At 37.7% G+C, this 18,743-nt stretch overlaps 1 long non-coding RNA gene across 1 annotated transcript in view; it reads left to right on the top strand.

The window, feature by feature from the left end:
• LOC126828515 (uncharacterized) overlaps window positions 1-18,743 on the top strand; it is an 80,581-nt gene that overhangs the window by 58,216 nt on the left and 3,622 nt on the right. Inside the window, exons 2-3 of the long non-coding RNA XR_007683106.2 lie at window positions 15,097-15,261; window positions 17,236-17,367. This is a non-coding gene — a long non-coding RNA (uncharacterized LOC126828515). The remainder of the gene's footprint in view (window positions 1-15,096; window positions 15,262-17,235; window positions 17,368-18,743) is intronic.

Raw genomic sequence — 18,743 nt, 5'->3', positions numbered from 1 at the left:
CGTCCGTCTACCGGAGAGAGTATATACCGTATAATTAGATAAATATTCCAGTACGTATATGTACTGTATATATCATCTATCCATGTGGAATGGATGTTTCTACTAACTTGATTAGTATACAATCATGCACATCGATACAATAACACAAAAACAACTGTTTTTTGGGGCCGCTAGAAACAGCTAATAAAAGAATACACTGAATACTTGAGAGAAAACATATATTGGTTGATATGATTGTAGTGTATATGGTTAGCTGAATGGATGGACTATGATTTTACTAACTCGATTAAGATAAAAACATACAACTAGAATAATAAAACACGACACGGGATCAATAGAATAAAAACAGATCTAATCACATCATAGACGATTACCAACACACACGGGAACTAGAGAATTATTGAAATTAATGATCTGAAGCTAATATTTCAATATCTGGCAAAGTGATTCCCATGACTTTTCAGGAATGTGAAGTACATGTAAATGCATGTTATGAAAATGGGGGGAAAAGCCAACAAAATAGTCAGGGAGAACGTTACTGGTATCCATGGTTAAAAGACGAGGCTATTTGAGCGTGAGCTCGGTGAAAGGAGACCACTAGCAAAATTCCAACTTGCTCAAATACAAAAGTACAATCAATATATCTTGATAGTTTAGGTTTATTGGCCAGACAAATGAGATGAGCTATTGTATTTTGGAAAGACCAAAGTCTGAACATATGAGAATAGCCGTTTCGAAAAAATTAAAGGTGTTTGTGAACCAGAAACCTGTTCCATGAACTTGTTGTTGTTCTTGTTAATAGGGTGACGCTCTTCAAGAAAAGCCCGTCGACAAGTGTGAATGCATTGACATATTCGATTTTTATACCACGTCACAATTCCAACATGGCGGAGATGACGTCATGATCGGTCCCCGGTTCATATAGTGTACACTTGTAATTTTTATAAATAAATTCTGGTCCAAATATTATTTAGCTCGATCAATTCTAACTTAAGTTATGACTATAAAATAGTAATTATAGTATCTTTTTCGTACAAGTCATACCATTCTTCGTGAATTTGTTTTAACAATAAACACTCGAGTGTGCTTAAATACGTAATGACAAGTCTTTGCATTAACATACTATATATTTGTGACATTTGCGATGTGTGAAAGCCTGTTTAAGGAAAGGATCCACAGTTTCGTGCACCAGAAAAATATTTAACAACACGTATTTATTGCACTGCTGTTCGCCTAACAGACATTAGTTATATCATTTGAGCATGAAAATGTTACGAAACCAGATGAACGATAAGAGTAGTTCACAGATTCACACCATTGTTCTTTAACAAATATCTTGAACTTAGATATATCTAGTCAGATTTTATTTCAATGTCTTATGTCACAAGTTTACTGTCTACACATGTTTTAAATATAAAAATACATGCAGGCAGACAGTGTTTAAGATCAACCTATCAAGAGGCAGGAATCCCCCCCAGGCCGGCTACTTGACTACTTCACGTTGAAGATGTTTATAAGAAACTCGCCTAGTTCAGGAATTTCCTGTGAGAGAAATAGAATTTAATTCATTTCTAGTGTTCCTCAGTTTATATAAGATTCTGTCTGTTAGATAATAATTTATACAATACCCTTTTAAAAGTTAAAAAGCAGATCGAGACTGTTAGTTAAGCTATTAACATGTTCCAAGGAATAGTTTCCTCGTTTGTTACATAAATGTAACACATTGCCTAGATTTATCTTCTATGCCAAAGCCCTGTTCTCTGAAATTGGGGTGTAGTTTTCCCTTGCCGTACAGGTATTCGTTCCCCGGGCATATTCACCCTGGAAATCCTGATGTATCTACTCATTTTCACTAAGAAATCATAGTGTAGCTTACGATTTTTGTATCGAGTCGACATCGAATCATAAAGGCGGTTATCTTTACAAATCGAAGGTTCCACCAATGAGTATGGTTTTCGCCTGGTACTCCACTCGAAGCTAAAATATAAAAAAAAGTCACGTATAAGCAGGGGATCGAAAGCGCAACACCTGACTCAGTGACAGACCCTACGATCTATAGCGCACTCGCTAGATTCCGCACCCCATCTATATGACGATACAAATTCTCAGAAACATTTCCGAGGATATCTAAGAAAAATGTGAACCATTAATACGTCAGTGAAGATGAATAAAAACGCATTCGTTTTTTGTCGGGACATAAGCAGAGGAATTCATTTAAAATGAAAGCCAGATGCTGCTATAGTACATGACATTCTTGTGTCAAATAAACCATGAAAAAAAAATGCAGCAAACATTTTTTTAAAAGTTGTAATTATACATTAAAATGCTAATTGGTTTTGTATGTACAAACATAACTATGACGAAAAATAAACTATCGGCTGACATGTACAATTACATAAAAATCACGTTCCAATGAATAATCATAAAAATAACACTGCAGTAGTAGTAGTAGCAGCTAAGGATTAACGTCCGCATCCATAGAGGATAATATCGCAAACAATTGTTTCCAAAGATAAATGAGAGGCAAGTTCCGAATGGGAGGGGGTAGAAATCACCGCCTATAATATTTATAACTACAGTATAAATTGCGTTTAATATCACTACAAATATGTGGTTATATATAAATCCACTATAAACATGTGGTGAATATCACTATAAATATGTGGTTAATATCGCTATAAATATGTGCTTAATATCGCTACAAATATGTGGTTATATATAAATCCACTATAAACATGTGGTGAATATCACTATAAATATGTGGTTAATATCGCTATAAATATGTGCTTAATATCGCTTTACATATGTGGTTAGTATCGCTATAAATATGTGGTGAATATCACTATAAAGATGTGGTTAATATCATTACAAATATGTGGTGAATATCAATAAAAATATGTGGTGAATATCACTATAAATATGTGGTAGATATTACTATAAATATGTGGTTGATATCACTATAAATATGTGGCTAATCCCACTATAAATATGTGGTTGATATCATTATAAATATGTGGTGAATACCTCTAAAAATATATCGTGATTATCGCTATAATTCCGTGGTTAATTTCACTATAAGTATGTGCACAAATAAAGGGTGTTTATAAATATCATAGATAATAAACAAATGTCATTTCTATATTTGATGGTTTTTAAAGAATATCCGCCCTGTAACATCAATTTCGGTTGCAGAACTTCAGATATGAATAACATCTCCTGGAAGTAATTATATTGTCGTGTACGCCCATTTTCTCTTGTAGTTCGTGCTTTGGGGAATTCTGAAGGTGACTTTATAAATCTAAATGTATTACTTTTTGAACTTAATCATGACATCAATTTTATCGTAGACTTATAGGAGTGGTGTATCTGTTCATTTTAGTGTCATCTATTTATAGACCGGTTGGGTGTATTGAGGAGGAGATCGGGTCTCTTAGAAAGGTCATTTCCATAAGGAAAAATTATCTATTAGGATTTCTGGATTAGAATTAGGGTTATCTAACCTTAACCCAAACTCCTTTTCCTTCGCGAATCGCAATTTTCCCCACTGGACCTAACCCAAACTCCTTTACCCTCGCTAGTAGAATTCTGGGTTAGGGTTAGGGTTATCTATAGCCCAAACTCCTTTTCCTCGGGATTCGTAATTTTCTCACGCCCGACCCCTCACGTTTTATTTTAATTGCACCTTTGGACGTACGGCGATGAATGCACTGGTTGAATTAAATTATTGCTACAAAACGTGATGGACACCCTGCATATAACTTCAAAAGAACTCAACCGCAAGATTTAAGTAGATTTATCGTTAAATGTAGAGGTGTTTCGCCCTCTTTTTTCCTAAATTATTTGAAATTGGATCAATAATTGACCTGCAAAACCATTAATGATGTAAATATCTGTGATTTCCAATCTCAATCCCTGTATCAGAATCTCAAACCCATTTAAATCAATTCCCAATAAGATAAGTTATGCGTGATCTCTAATCGGATTATTGCATGATCTGAAATAAGACCACACCACTGGTGATGCGTGCAGCCAGCAGTAGATTAATCCGCATTATCTCCCCTGATGTGATAATAAGGTTGACATCCTGACACTCTTCGTGGTGTAATCTAAACATCTGCGTCTTTAACCTGTTTATCTAACGTCTAGTATTCTGACTGTATATCGTTAAGCAGAATATTAAAGTTGTAACCATTCCACCAAACGCATAATCAATGAAAATAACAGAATAGTAGGTGAAATAAAATGAAATGGGGTGTAAGTTGGTGTAACATCCTGCACGGACAGGCCTAATAAAGACGAGCATACGCCATACAGTGTGCTATGAGGGAAATCCTTTAGGTGCACGCCAATGTGTACACGGGACCTCGGTTTTTCGTCCCGTCCGAACGAAGAGACAGCTGTCCTTGCCAGGCCCTCCGTCCTGCATCACTGACAAGGGGGAACCACGCCGGAAAATCTGAATGAGCTTTCCCGGCCAATGCACAGATCGAACACCCAACCTCCAGGCTAGCGAGCCAGCGTCTTACCCACTTAGCCATCGTGGCCCCAATTCTGTTTGGTATCACCCCCCCCCCCCATCCAGAATAGTAGGTCTAGGGAGAAAAGAAACATTATTCTACATAATAAAGCGAGTTCCTATTTGCAATTATTATCGCCATCTTGAATATATGTATTTTGTACATTGTATACCCTATAGAGCTAATGCAGTGTGATATGAGAAAAAACGGTGCCCGGACAGCGGCTTGTCCATCTACCCTTAGTTGAATTCCAAGAGCAAAGAGTTCTTTGCCAGGCCCTCCTCCCTATACCACTGGAAGGTCCCGGTTAGCCAGCGTCTTACTCACTGAACCATATTTGCGTCGCTCAACCATCTTTACTAATATTTGTCCTTGGTTTGTCTGTCTGCTCAGGGTTGGCAGCTACACTAGGACTCTCCCGAGGCTACAATGTGGTGTACAGGAGTAGTTCGGACCGGGAAGTAACTGTCGTCTGGTGGCGATGGACTACCACTTACGGTTTCGGAGTGATGCTAATACCGGTTCATGGCTATAGCCGTACTCCGCTGGGTCAACCGCTAGTACAAAATAAAACATATATGCTTAAAAATGATCTAAGTATGTTGAATAGAATGCATACCAGTCTGTACGCACGTGTTTTTTATCTATATTAACTAGTTATTTATTGCGCGTGATTACTTCCTGTAGATTTCCAGGATATCAGTGTAAACTAAGTAGAGTCTACAAGCAACAACCACAAGAGCAGATAAAGTGTCGAACACAGCACATAACCTCACAATCTGTTTCACAGAGATCTTCTAATATCTCTGTAACAGATGATGGTTTCGACACGTGACGTCACATCATGCGGCGTCAATCATTGGCTCAATAGCGCGTGCATTGTTTACATAAGACGTTACTGATTGGGGCTAAATGGTGAATTTTACTTATTTTAATACCAATTTACACTAAATAGGAAATGATTTTTACCTACAAATAATTCAAACGTCTTTATTTATTTTTCTAATAAATGAAAAAAAAGTTTTAGAATTTAATTTGACGGAAGAAAAAAGTTAATATTTGGGACTCATTAAGTCGCATCGATGTCATCCTTATCAGTGATTGTTGAGGCCTAGCGAAAATTCACTGCTGATCTGTGTGATAACCTCATTATAATATAGTTTCACAATTGCTTCTTCGAGCTGGCGAAGGCATCTCTATTTGCAATAACTATTTTAATTGAAAAGCGTCGTGTATAGAGAAGGGTGCGCCGATTACTATATGCATATGGTAACGTTTAATAGATTAACACAGTGGTTCTCAGCCTTTTTTTGCCAACGGCACACTTTGGTACATATGAAAAAATAGCGGCACACCTGGCTAAATATATATGAAAAATATTTGAATTTTTCAAAATAAAAACATTATAAGTCAGACGGCATAAAACCGTAGACAGAGACTAGTCATAGACACATAGAATAGAATGACTCAAACTAAATAAAGAAAACACAGCTATGGACTTATCAATATAAAACACCAGTGAATACTCAATTGGGATCATGTGGTTTTTCGCATAATCTTAGTGTGTCGTTCAAAATTTCGTGGCACACTCAGGAAGATCTCGCGGCACACTGGATGAGAATCACTGGATTTAACCCCACACCCATCCCCCACGCTGTCCTTCTTATGGAGTTAGAATTAGATCACAGGTGTGGTGCCCATTAGATATTATTTATTCTATCCTCTCTATGCCAACTTTCTGGGGAACACCTGATGCCACTTTACATATCTTGTTATATGTCTGTATATACATCTTCATAATACATCCATTGTTTACTTATAACCTTGAGAATTGTTTGTTTGTTTCCTTCTGGCAAAAACAACTTTTGTTGAATGAATGAAGATTGTATGTCCGGAAAATACATCATCATTTTTATAATCACTGCATACCAGGGATTATCGCTGTTATTTGTGTTTCAGCAATCCACTTAACGGTTATTCTGTTTCATGAAAAACTCTTTAAATCACCCATTCTGCGTTGATTTCCGCGCGGACCCCATGGACTTTCAATCTATCCATGAGTTTCATTTCACTGATTAGTCAGATGATTTTAAAGTAACGTTTGACAGATGAATTAGCAAAATTGGTTGTTTATAGCACGTGGCAGGATATGCATGCACCTCACACTCATAACTCATTCTGATTTCTGTATTAAATAGTCCAATCTGATAGCTGTATTAAAGTATATATTGTTTCATCAGGGTCGTAACTAGCTCTGAGCAACGAGGGGGCGGGAAGTGTTTTCAGGGGTGCTGTAAAATTGACGGACAATGTATATCTACGGGACTGTGTCACACCCCTTGTGCTTGTTTGAGTTATTGATGCCGTGGGAGTAGCTTGTTTTCTAGGCATGGATACTACCCTAAATGGACATAGGGAAGGGTTACGAAATTTTTGCTTCACGAGAGGGTTAACACCTGTATATGACTATCTGATATGAGATATGTTTATCGTGATTAGATGGCAAACAACAAAAAAACATGGATAGATGATATCACAAATTTTGGCACTGTTTGTAAGGCACGTGCTTTAGTTTTATTATCTTCCAATCTTTTAAAACTAAAAATACCATGTCCTTGAAGAAAGTCAATTAATAAATTTGCTCAAGAATAGCAAGTGATATATAACTGTCGATGTTTTTACATGCACTGAAAATATAAATTAGAAATGAAATTTTCAGGGATTTAACACTTTGCATTATTAATATTCATCAAAATCTAGCAGAAAATGTAAATTCAAACCCCTTTCTTCGATTCTATAACACGAAATGAATGGGGTTTAACGTCATTCTGATCAGCAACGCACCATATACAAATGTGTGTGAATTGGGTAATGTATTCTTGGGTAACCAAAAGAGGGGAATTAACTTAATATTAGTGGCGCGGTTAGCAAATAAGTGCGATCTTTAAGTGATGAAAGCCGGATGAATTAATATATACATTTGTCTGGAATAAAGGGAGGAGGACGGAATAGCCAGACTTACTTGTTTACACGATTACACCCTTTTAATACCCATTGTGTAATTTCCGGTAGCTTAACTACAGATCATTGGTAATAGCTGTAAAACATCACTTTAAATTTAAACAGTTTACGTTAACAACACCCGTGGAACATTCCTGCAAATGTATAAAATTGATTTGTAGTAGCACTTTAAAATGTATACAGTTGATGGATATGAAGGCAGACAATTCCTGCAACAACCCTTTCGTTGAATTATCTAGACAGATCCAGTTAAATAGTTCTAAAATACAACATTAATGTTAACCAGAAGAGTTATATATTATAAATAATCACACCCACAAGTCTGTTTTGGGAGTGACGTGGGTATCGCTTCTTTACATCTGTCTAATTCTTCATTTCGCCATTATATAAGGTCAGATATTATAAACTGCTTCATTTGCTCTGTCTACGTTGATTCTTGACGTCAGCAATTTATATTAAAGTAGCAATGCTGTTATTAACTAATAAAACTCAACAAATTTAATGAATTGTACAAGCCTCCACACTTAAGTCTCAAATACAATGTTCGAAAACTCAAATTCTTAAAAATCAGTTGGCTACCAGAACAACGTCCATTCACAATAAATAGAGGATATTTGTCGTTTTAGAGTGAATAACATATTTTATTTCATCGAGAAGCAAGAAAACTGATATTTTCACGAATGCGTAGCATGAGTGAAAATATAAATGTTTTCTTGCTTAGAGATGAAATAAAATATGTTATTCACGACAAAACGACAAATGTTCTATTTATTTTATGATTTTACAATCATTTTAGGCAAAAACAACATGGACTACTGCTAGCCAGTGGAATAACACTTTTATTTCACTGATAAAACGCGGTATTCAGCTACTGATCATAAAATAAGTGGCCTTATAGAGAGATACACATTGGGTATTGCCGCGAGATCTTCCAAATGTGTGCCGTGAAATTTTGGACGGCATACTAATAAAATTTCTCACTTAAGAAGCCAGCCATTTTACTGATGGAATTCGAAACACTGCAATAAAGTTCATAGTTTGAGTCATTCTATGCGTCTATATCTAGTCTGTGTCTACGGTGGTATGTTTCATATATATATATATATATAGCCAGGTGTGCCGCTTTTTTGTGTTCAAATGTGTGCCATTGGAAAAAACAAGGTTGAGAACCACTGCTCTGGAGCTTAATTTAAACCGCGAATGTCTCAATGCATATACTGATTAATGAGGATAAGTTATTCGATCTTTCATAGACGTTTTGCCACTATAATGTCGGGCGTGGGTGTATTTGTTTCATATGTTTCAAATTCTATCCGGTGTGCGACATTGTTTTATGTGTTTCAAATTCTATAGAGTACGAAAATGTATTTTGTGTTTCAAATTCTATACGGTGTACGACATAAGTTTCAAATTCTATACGATGTACGGAAATGTTTTATATGTTTCAAATTATATACGGTGTACGAAAATGGTTTATATGTTTCAAATTCTATACGGAGTACGAAAATATTTTATGTGTTCCAAATTCTATACGGTGCACGACATAAGTTTCAAATGGTATCCGGTGTACGGCATAATTTTCAATTGGTATACGGTGTACGAAAATGTCTTATATGTTTCAAATTCTATACGGTGTACGACATAAAGTTCAAATGGTATACGGTGTACGGAAATGTATTTGCTGGTTCAAATTGTATACGATGATCTGAGTGATAAGATGGTGTGTTATTTTCACTTTAAAAACTGACATCTGATGAAAGATGTTAGTTTAACTATTTACGATTAGTTAGTGATGATAATAATGATAAACATAGACACGATTATCATGTTGTTACAATATATCATGTCTAGAATTACATACAGTTTTATTTATTACACATCTGGTGAAATACATTTAAATACATCAGTCCAATGTAGAAATACCCGGTATTACAATGGCGGCGCCAGAGGGTGGAGAGTGTGCCATGCAGCCTACACGTATGATATGAAATATGTTTAAATATAGAGTTCCACGTCGATCGAGCGTAGAACTGCATAGTTAGAGGTACATGTACACCGTCCCTCCAAATCCAATGTAAAAAATGTATAACTAGCAGGATACCCGGCTTTGCTCGGGTGTCATAACTCCGAAACCGGAAGTGGTAGACTAACGCCACCTGGCTTATGTTACTCCCCGGTCCGAGCTACCCCTATACCCCAAATTTCAGACTCGGGGCAGACCTAGTGTAGCCGCCAACCCCGAACAGACAGACAGACAGATACCCGGCTTCGCTCGGGAGTCATAACTCCGAAACCGGAAGTGGTAGACTAACGCCACCTGGTCTATGTTACTCCCGGTCCGAGCTACCCCTATACCCCAAATTTCAGACTCGGGGCAGACCTAGTGTAGCCGCCAACCCCGAACAGACTGGCTTCGCTCGGGGGTCATAACTCCGAAACCGGAAGTGGTAGACTAACGCCACCTAGCCTATGTTACTCCCCGGTCCGAGCTACCCCTATACCCCAAATTTCAGACTCGGGGCAGACCTAGTGTAGCCGCCAACCCCGAACAGACAGACAGACAGACAGACAAACGACAGTCACAAATATATATATAGATAGAATACAGAGTAACACGGTAGTGGATCCATCTCAATTACAGTGACGGCGCCAAAGGATACGGTGCACATCACCCATCCGACGTAAATGTTTAAAAATACATAGTGTAACACGGCAATCCAGTGTAGAACATGTACACCATTGATTGATAGCTTGATAACGTTGAGAGAATACTCTTCGAAACGTCGCCCAATAAATTAAGTAGGTGTTTTTCCACAAGTATGTGTTTTTGTGTATTGCTCTATCCAGTTACTAAATGCCTCTGAAAGATTACACCATTGACATGTGCCCCTCTCCATTACAGTGACGGTGCCGAGGGGTTCCGACAGATTTCATAACACAATGAACTCACTTTTTTATCATAGTTATTGGCAAGCCCAATAGCCAATTTGCCCTCTTTATGATCGATTTACTTTAATATTTCTTTTAATTGAGTTCTTTATCCAGTACATACTCTAAAATCAAATATTTCACCGAGAATTTTTTTAAATTTTTCACACCCACTCGATACGCTGACCTTAGGGAATAATTACCGTGTCAATAATTTAATTTTTGTGAGATGCTGTGTAGAAGCATGTTTATTACAGAATTTCGTCCGAATCCCATATAACAAAAAAAAAATATCCTAACTCTGGAATACCGTGCCACCATCTTCTATTACGAGCAGACGTTACGCTGCTGGAATAACTGTTTTAATAAGTACATGTAATTCAATCCGTTTGGTTTCTACTCAAGAATGTTAAAAATGTGTCTTGTGCACGCGCGTGTTTTTTTAGCGTAGTTTTACTATGACGTTTAGTGCAAATATATATGTTATTATTTAAGATCTTTATAGGTATAGAGATAAAGAAACTAGCGTGTTTTTATTTAATTTATTTTAAATGCTTTCTATGATAAGATGGTCTAGAACGTATCTTCTGCTTCCTGGTCATGTAAATATATTATATTATTTGTCTATCTCTTTACTCGTCTAAGATAAAAATAGGATAAACTATTTTATTTATGTTTAATCGCTGATGAAAAAAAATGTCTTAAAGAAACGAATTAATAAATACGTGTGTGGTTTCAAATAAAGTCGTTAAGTGGTAATCAACAACAAAACGGGCATTGAACAAAGGGCAAACGCGTAGTTTCGATTCCAGGCTTGCAGAGTTTCTTGCCTATTAATATGGGTTTCCCCCATCTGCTATGTTCTATATTGTTTTTTTAAAAACAGTTTGTATGAATGGAGTACTAGATAAGAATGTATTCAATCTCATTAAAATACAGATCCTATTTCGTTTCGTTTTTATAGTTCAAAATTTCGTTTCACTTGACTTAAATACACTAGTAGTGTAGGCCATCGAAAATATACGAAACGAAACGAAATATAGATCTGTATTTTAACTAGATAAGAATGTATTGAAAATAGTAATATTCCCAATAGCTAGATTATATTAATTCAATATTACTAGTACAGTTGTCTAATTATATTAACGTAAAACACAACACCTATAGCGAGGATTGTGGTATTTGGCTCAGTAAAATTTGTAACCAAAGAGTTTCTGGTACGAGAGTCGAATGGGGCGTTGGGTCGTTCAGAGTCATAGTCTTCGTAACAGCATTATTGGCCCCCGGACAAAGCAGAACCCCTGAAACCTATACAACCCAAAATAAAAATGGCCGATAAAATTAACCATATTTATTGGTACTTCCAACAAAGTCATAACCTACATTGATTAGCATCATGTCTGCAGTCCCTTTTCATTGGACGCTATACGAATCCAACGACCAACATTGGTTGGGCTGTCCGCTTGCACCTCCCCCCCCCCCCCCACACTAGCTACGGGCCTGCTCACTATCATATCTGTTACAACGACCCGTTAAATCGTGTGTTCGTTTATAATAATATTCTTGTATCGGGTTTTTTATTCAGTTTTATCTAGCTTAACATAAAACAGTACTTTTATTTTATTACCTATCATATACAAGATATGCAAGTATTTTCAGAGAAAACATCGCTTGCCAATTTTTAAAAAAAGTAAGATAATAATATCACTCGTGCTTCCTGGTGGGTATTAACTTTTATTTAGCAGTAAATTCTTGTACATGTACATGTTCTTCAGAAAGGGTTACACAATAACTCGGTATTATAAATGAACTGGGCTTCCATTTGTCTCCACCCACCTGGTTTCGAATCCCCGGTTGTATGTGACAAGGAGTAGGGTCGCCTGTCCAACCTCGTGGGTTTTCACCGGGTCCTCCGGTTTCCTCCCACTGCTAAAGACCCCTACGCGCAAGCGAATTATTGAAATAAAATTAAACCCTATGTTAGTCCCGAAATGACCTAGTTTGTGTTTAGTGGGCGTTAAACACCATTTCTCTATCTCTCTCTCTCTCTCCACCAACCATCCTCGTGAAGATGGGTATACACGATGTAATGTGTTCCATGTTGTGTTGCAGCGTGCATGACAAGAACAGCTGTCTAGTCGTTCGGATGGGACGAACAATCGAGGTCCCGTGTACACATTGGCGTGCACGTAAAGATCCCTTGACAGTTGGAATTCGATATAAGAGTAGGCCGTAGTGCCGCTGTCCGGGCAAAATTTCCCTCATAGCACACTGTATGGCGTATGCCCGTCTTCATTAACTCAGTTCGGAGCAGAACAGTAGAACGTTAAACCCCATTTATTTCATTCCATTTGTGTTGCAGCGTACTATTCATCGAATTCCCACTGTCATTGGTTGTGTTACGTGAACGTTATATTCACTCCGCCATCGTGGCTCGTAACTGGGTATGGATTTTTTCTGATTTGAATGATCTCTGAACTACGTAACCAAGAAGAACCACGAACTAGAAATGATTATTTTGTTGAAATATGAGAAGCAAGCAATCTATAAAATGTTTGATTACATCTATCGTGTATGGCTTGTCTGATGTGGTCAGATTATTGATTGGGTACTTGCTTCCATCTGCGTGGGACGTTGGTGGGGAGAGACAGAAACACTATCAATACATTTGAAAATTCAATCGAAATACCGAGTAAATTAGGGTACATTGAGTACCGATTTGTTTGAGCCTACTATTTGTCATCTGATTTGAATATTCAATATTCTTGATGATCGATTTGATCTGATTTATCAGATACGTATTTTATGGTGATGCATATGGCTGGAGACGATAATTAACTCTCTAGGCTGTTGAATTTGGTGCCAGTAGTTTTATTAATATTGGTTGATATAATTAAGGTTTTTTTGTTCATTAATGTCATGGTGTTCTAGAAACAAGGTTATTGGTAATGAATGTAACATATGTAACATTCATGTCAACTCCTACGGAAAACTCTTCCCGTGCCAAAGTTGGATTTGTTATGTAATTAGGAAATTGGCTGGAATATTCCAGAACATGTGGGCTCATTAACTGTATTTGTGACACGGTGGAACCCAATCAGATGTATTGAAATAAATTATTATAGCAATATCTAAATTAGCAAAATGGAAAAAAGCTTGCTCAATCTTTTCGTTTTCTTTTTTTTTTGCCAACCAATATGGATGGTGATTTTTATACGCCCATATTGAAATATAACCATATATTGTCGTCGACCCCGTCCGTCCGTCGGTCCAGCGTCCACAATTGCTTGTTTCAACATTTAAATTCGATCTAGTAGTAAAATATAGCATCTCAGAAATTCCCACAGCAAAACACCAGTCGTCTCGATCTTCTAAATACTGTCGAGTCTATGCATTATTCATATCGGCCCACAGTGGCTCAATCTGAAAGACACTGGCTTAATAAGCAGCTTCCAGCGTGGTTAGCCCTTGTTTTGGTGGCATGAAAAACCGAGAACCAGTGTTCACGTTTGCGGACATGTAAACGACCCCTTTTCAGTTAGAATTCGATGAAGAACAGGCGGTAACGCCCTGTCCGGGCACAATTTCCCTCATATTACTCTGCACGGCGTATGTGGCGCAGAACGATGGGACGCTAAACGCCTTTGCATTTCGATTGATTCAAAGCAGAGATGACAGATTGCTGTACTAAAACATGATTTGTATAACCCTGAGTCAGCATATTGAGTCATAGAAGCTGCAATATTGGCTGCATCATTGGTCGATCAATTTAATGCCGACTTCTGCTACATTAGATAAAGGAGATTTACCGCGAATATTCTTTATTTTCGAGCAGTATTCGTCAAAATTAAATTGATTACATGATTGAAGAAGCTGCGAGCGAAATTAGTTTGATCGGAGGTTTTAAAGATCTTCTTTGCAATTCATGATGAATCTGAATAAACTCGGTGTTTGCCTAATGACTCTAAGCAGTAGTTAACTGCTGTCCATTCACTGGATAATTAAAACATTTTTGTAGTAAACGTGACGAATGAAAAACATTACCCTTTAATAATTGAATGATTGTTTTTATGAATTTGTTTTTTATGCCACGCTTGTAAAAACAAGAGTTTCAACAGTGAGGGTTTCCACTAGAATTATTGTTCTTATTTCTTTCATGTACTCAGATATTCAGAGGCAACACTTAGAAAACATGCAACCTGCAAAATATATTAGAACGAAGCGTAAATCTAGTGTATCAAAATGCTAGGCACATCTGGACTGCTCTTCGGGAGGTTTTCTTTAGGAGATGGGTGTTGTCTTGTAGAGTCGTGGGTGTGGTGGGATATGGTGGTCAGCTGGTTCGGGCACATCTGGGCTCTTACGTCGGACTTTGTCTTGTGGACCGGGGTGTTACCTAGTGGGAGCTCGTCTGATTTTACGGTCTTATAGATTTTTTCCGCTTGACGTTTTTAAGTGTCTGTGCCGTATCGATGTACTACTGTTCGCAACGTATGGTTTATGAGAGATACAAACGTTGGAGAGAACTCAGTCAGCTATGTGAAATTCAATTAATCGTTCCTAGTGCATGATACCCGTCACTTACAGTTAGATGAACTGAATCGTAATCATGATATTTTTTATTTTTCAGGTTTTGTTCCAGGGCTGTGCCATTCCACTGAACTTACTACTGGACAGGATTTTGTCGTCTTTCTAAGTACGGAACTTACTCCTATCTATAAGGAAGACGTACCTAGCGAACAGTATTTAGAAGAAATTTCAATTTTATGTGAACATGATATTAACTATCCACAAGGTTTGTAAACCCTCTTATTTATATATCTCTATGATATACCCTCTGATATATATTTATTCATGGCGAAGCCTCTGATTTATTTATCTCCACGATAAACCCTATGATTTATATATCTCCACGATAAACCCTATGATTTATATATCTCAACGATATACCCTATGATTTATATATCTCCATGATATACCCTATGATTTATATAACTCCATAAGAAACTCTGTGATTTATATATCTCCACAATAAACCCTATGATTTATATTCTATATCTCCATGATAAACCCTATGATGTATATATCGTCATGATAAACCCTATGATTTATATATCGCCATGATACACACTATGATTTATATTATATATCTCCATGATAAACCCTATGATGTATATATCGTCATGATAAACCCTATGATTTATATATCGCCATGATGCACACTATGATTTATTTATCTTCATGATAAACCCTATGATTTATATTATATCTTCATGATAAACTCTCTGTGTGTGTGAAATAGCTTTACTTAACGTCTGTTTCCACTGATGTGATTTCGCAGACAAAGACAAGAGATTAAGGCTACAGAGGTTAAATAGACACTATGTTGTGCTAATGAGGGCTACCTGGTCGGGATAGAGCTTGGTTAGAAAAAAAAAACCAATGACCGAACGTCGGTGGTCGTAACGTCGTCCACGGCCCTAGTAACACCATGCTCACGCTGACTGGTTTGGCAAGACTTGCCCAGACGTCATGCAGGACCCACACAATACCACAACCCACGCAGAAGGGTTTGACAAGACAAATGTTGTGTGGTAGTTCAGATATAACACAAAAACACGTCCACCCGTGTACGATTTGGGTACATGTACAGAGAACTCCTGGCACTAGGAACTTGAAGAATGAAATGAAATCGGGTTTAACGTCCTATTGTTCTGCTCCGACTTGGCTAATGAAGACGGGCATACGTCATACAGTGTGCTATGAGGGACATTTTGCCCGGACAGCGGCATTACGGTCTACTCTTGTATCGAATTCCAACTGACAGGGGATCTTTTATGTGCACTCTAATGTGTACACGTGACCTGGGTTCTTCGTCCCATCCGAACGACTAGACAGCTGTTCTTGTCAGGTCCTGCACCACCGACAAGGGGAAACCACGTCGGAAAATCACGGCCAACACCGGGAGCGAATCGGCGACCTGAAGACTAGCCACCTTGGCCAACATGCGAGCCAACGTATTACTCACCTAGCCACCGTGGCTCCCGGAACTCAAAGATGGGTAGACAGAAACGCAGCTGCCGGGAAAGTTTAAGCATATTGTAGTCTCAGAATAACCAATGTATTGTTCCAACGAGACGTTAAACTCTATACCGCTATTCCGTTTCATTACATCCACCTGAATTAAAGGTCAATTTTGGTGCCAGTCATTATCACATATGTGATAGAACTGGTTAAACACATTCCAAATATTATTTTATCACAGTGATCATTGCTACGATAGATGCGTAATCAATATTTCAGCAATCGGAAGTGACGAACGCAAAAGGAAAACACGAGTTATCCCTCTATATAACTGACTGAAGTGACGGGTGATAACAAATACATGGGCGAATTTCTGCTCACTAATAATTCCTTCGAAGACCAAAAGTTGTTGTGTGAGACTGTGAAAGGATATCTGACAATTCATAAAAAAAATTGACTGTCACTAGATGGGTGAACATGAAAGAAATATAGAAAAAGTCCGTGCATTACCATGTTTTTATAAGTGATCTCTGAGATAAAATAATATTTGGAACGTGTTTAACCAATTTTATCACATATGTGATAATGACTGGCACCAATATTGTCCTTTAAATTATTTGGTTTGGAGAACTATCCTGAACAATATTAATCTCTGTGTGTGGGTATTGAAATCGGGGGAAGTAACCCGCGAATTGATCATGGGCTATCACCAATGATCTGACAGTGTTATATTTATATTGTATAGGTTTAGACGAATCAACAGCTCCTATGATGTGTCCTGCTAACTACCCAGAATACACAGATTGCATCCGATATGTCGAACCAGAAGAAGAAAGTGAACCTGAAGTGAAACCAATAGATAAGAATACACCAATAGGTAAGATGATATTTATTGTATACACCAACAGGTATATGTTGTCGTATATTGTCGTCACCGGGGGGCCGGATGGCCGAATGGTTAACACGTGCGCGCTGAGTCATACGGTCTGTCATTGAGTCAACTGGCGGGGTTTCGATTCCCCGGTTGTAAGTGACAACGAGTAGGGTAGCCTCCGGTTTCCTCCCGCTGCTAAAGACCCCTACACACAAGCGAATTATTGAAATAAACTTGAACTTACTCTCTCTCTCTCTCTCTCTCTCTCGTCATCGATGTCGTCATATCGTTCGCAATACCTTGCAGACGCCCAAGCGGTAGTAGTTGACGTCAGATTGACATAAAGATCTATATTTCGTTTCTTTTTTTATACTTTCGATGGCTTACACTACAGAAGATCTGACAAGTTGTACTGATAGGTCGTGTCAGGGGTCTTACGGGCGGTTTTGACCCTATGACGTCAGCGTTGACGTTCCTAGTGGTTTACCCAAAGTTCCGTGCATGGCAAGCCAAGAAGTCGCCGTAACATACCGTTTCATTGGCTTATCCCTCACTTCAGCCAACCCTTCGGTAATATAAAAACTCTTCCAGATCCTAGTGCAGTAAAGACAAGTAAATCGAAATTTTGAACTATAAAAAAACGAAACGAAATACTTTAATAGGATCTGAATTCTCGGACTAGATTTGGTCCTAAATTCTAAATTGAACAATATTAGGGTCGGGCTAAGGGTTGTGTATATTTTCACAAAAATATAAAACATGTATGTACGTCCCGATTTGCAATGATCTACAGTTCCCAACGTAGGTAATCCAGAACAGTTACGCATGCCCAGTTATGTAGTACTCTATTGAAACTAAACACTTTCAAAACTTTGTTATTGGGCACCTGTCTAGTTGGGTGGTTAAACCTTAGTCAGATCTATATATCTCATCGTTACCCCCACACCCTCAATCAAAATAAATATTATATGTTTAATCAACTGGTTATATATCTATTAATAGAAACAACAGCAATACCTGTAATCACCAGGTGGCACTGTCTGTATTTGTAGTCGCCATTTCGACTAGCAAGCTAACATTACAACCAGTGGAATATTCGCCGTTATTTTGCAACATTAACACACAATAGTTACTATTCACAGTTACGGCGAATATTCGACGTTATTTTACGATATCAATGCTTAACATTTACTACTTTATTGCCAATCTGATTAAAACACAGGTCTATATTTCGTTTCTCTTTTTTATACATTCGATGAAGATCTGACCAGTTGTAGTGGGGTCACGTCAGGAGTCATACGAGCGGCTTTTGGCCCTATGACGCCAGACATTTGATTAACCAATCAGCGTTGATGTTTCTAGTAGGATACCCACAGTTC

Source organism: Patella vulgata, chromosome 7 (assembly GCF_932274485.2).
Source record: "Patella vulgata chromosome 7, xgPatVulg1.2, whole genome shotgun sequence".
NCBI classification, from domain to species: domain Eukaryota; kingdom Metazoa; phylum Mollusca; class Gastropoda; family Patellidae; genus Patella; species Patella vulgata.
This window is presented reverse-complemented; position numbering and strand designations above follow the sequence as displayed.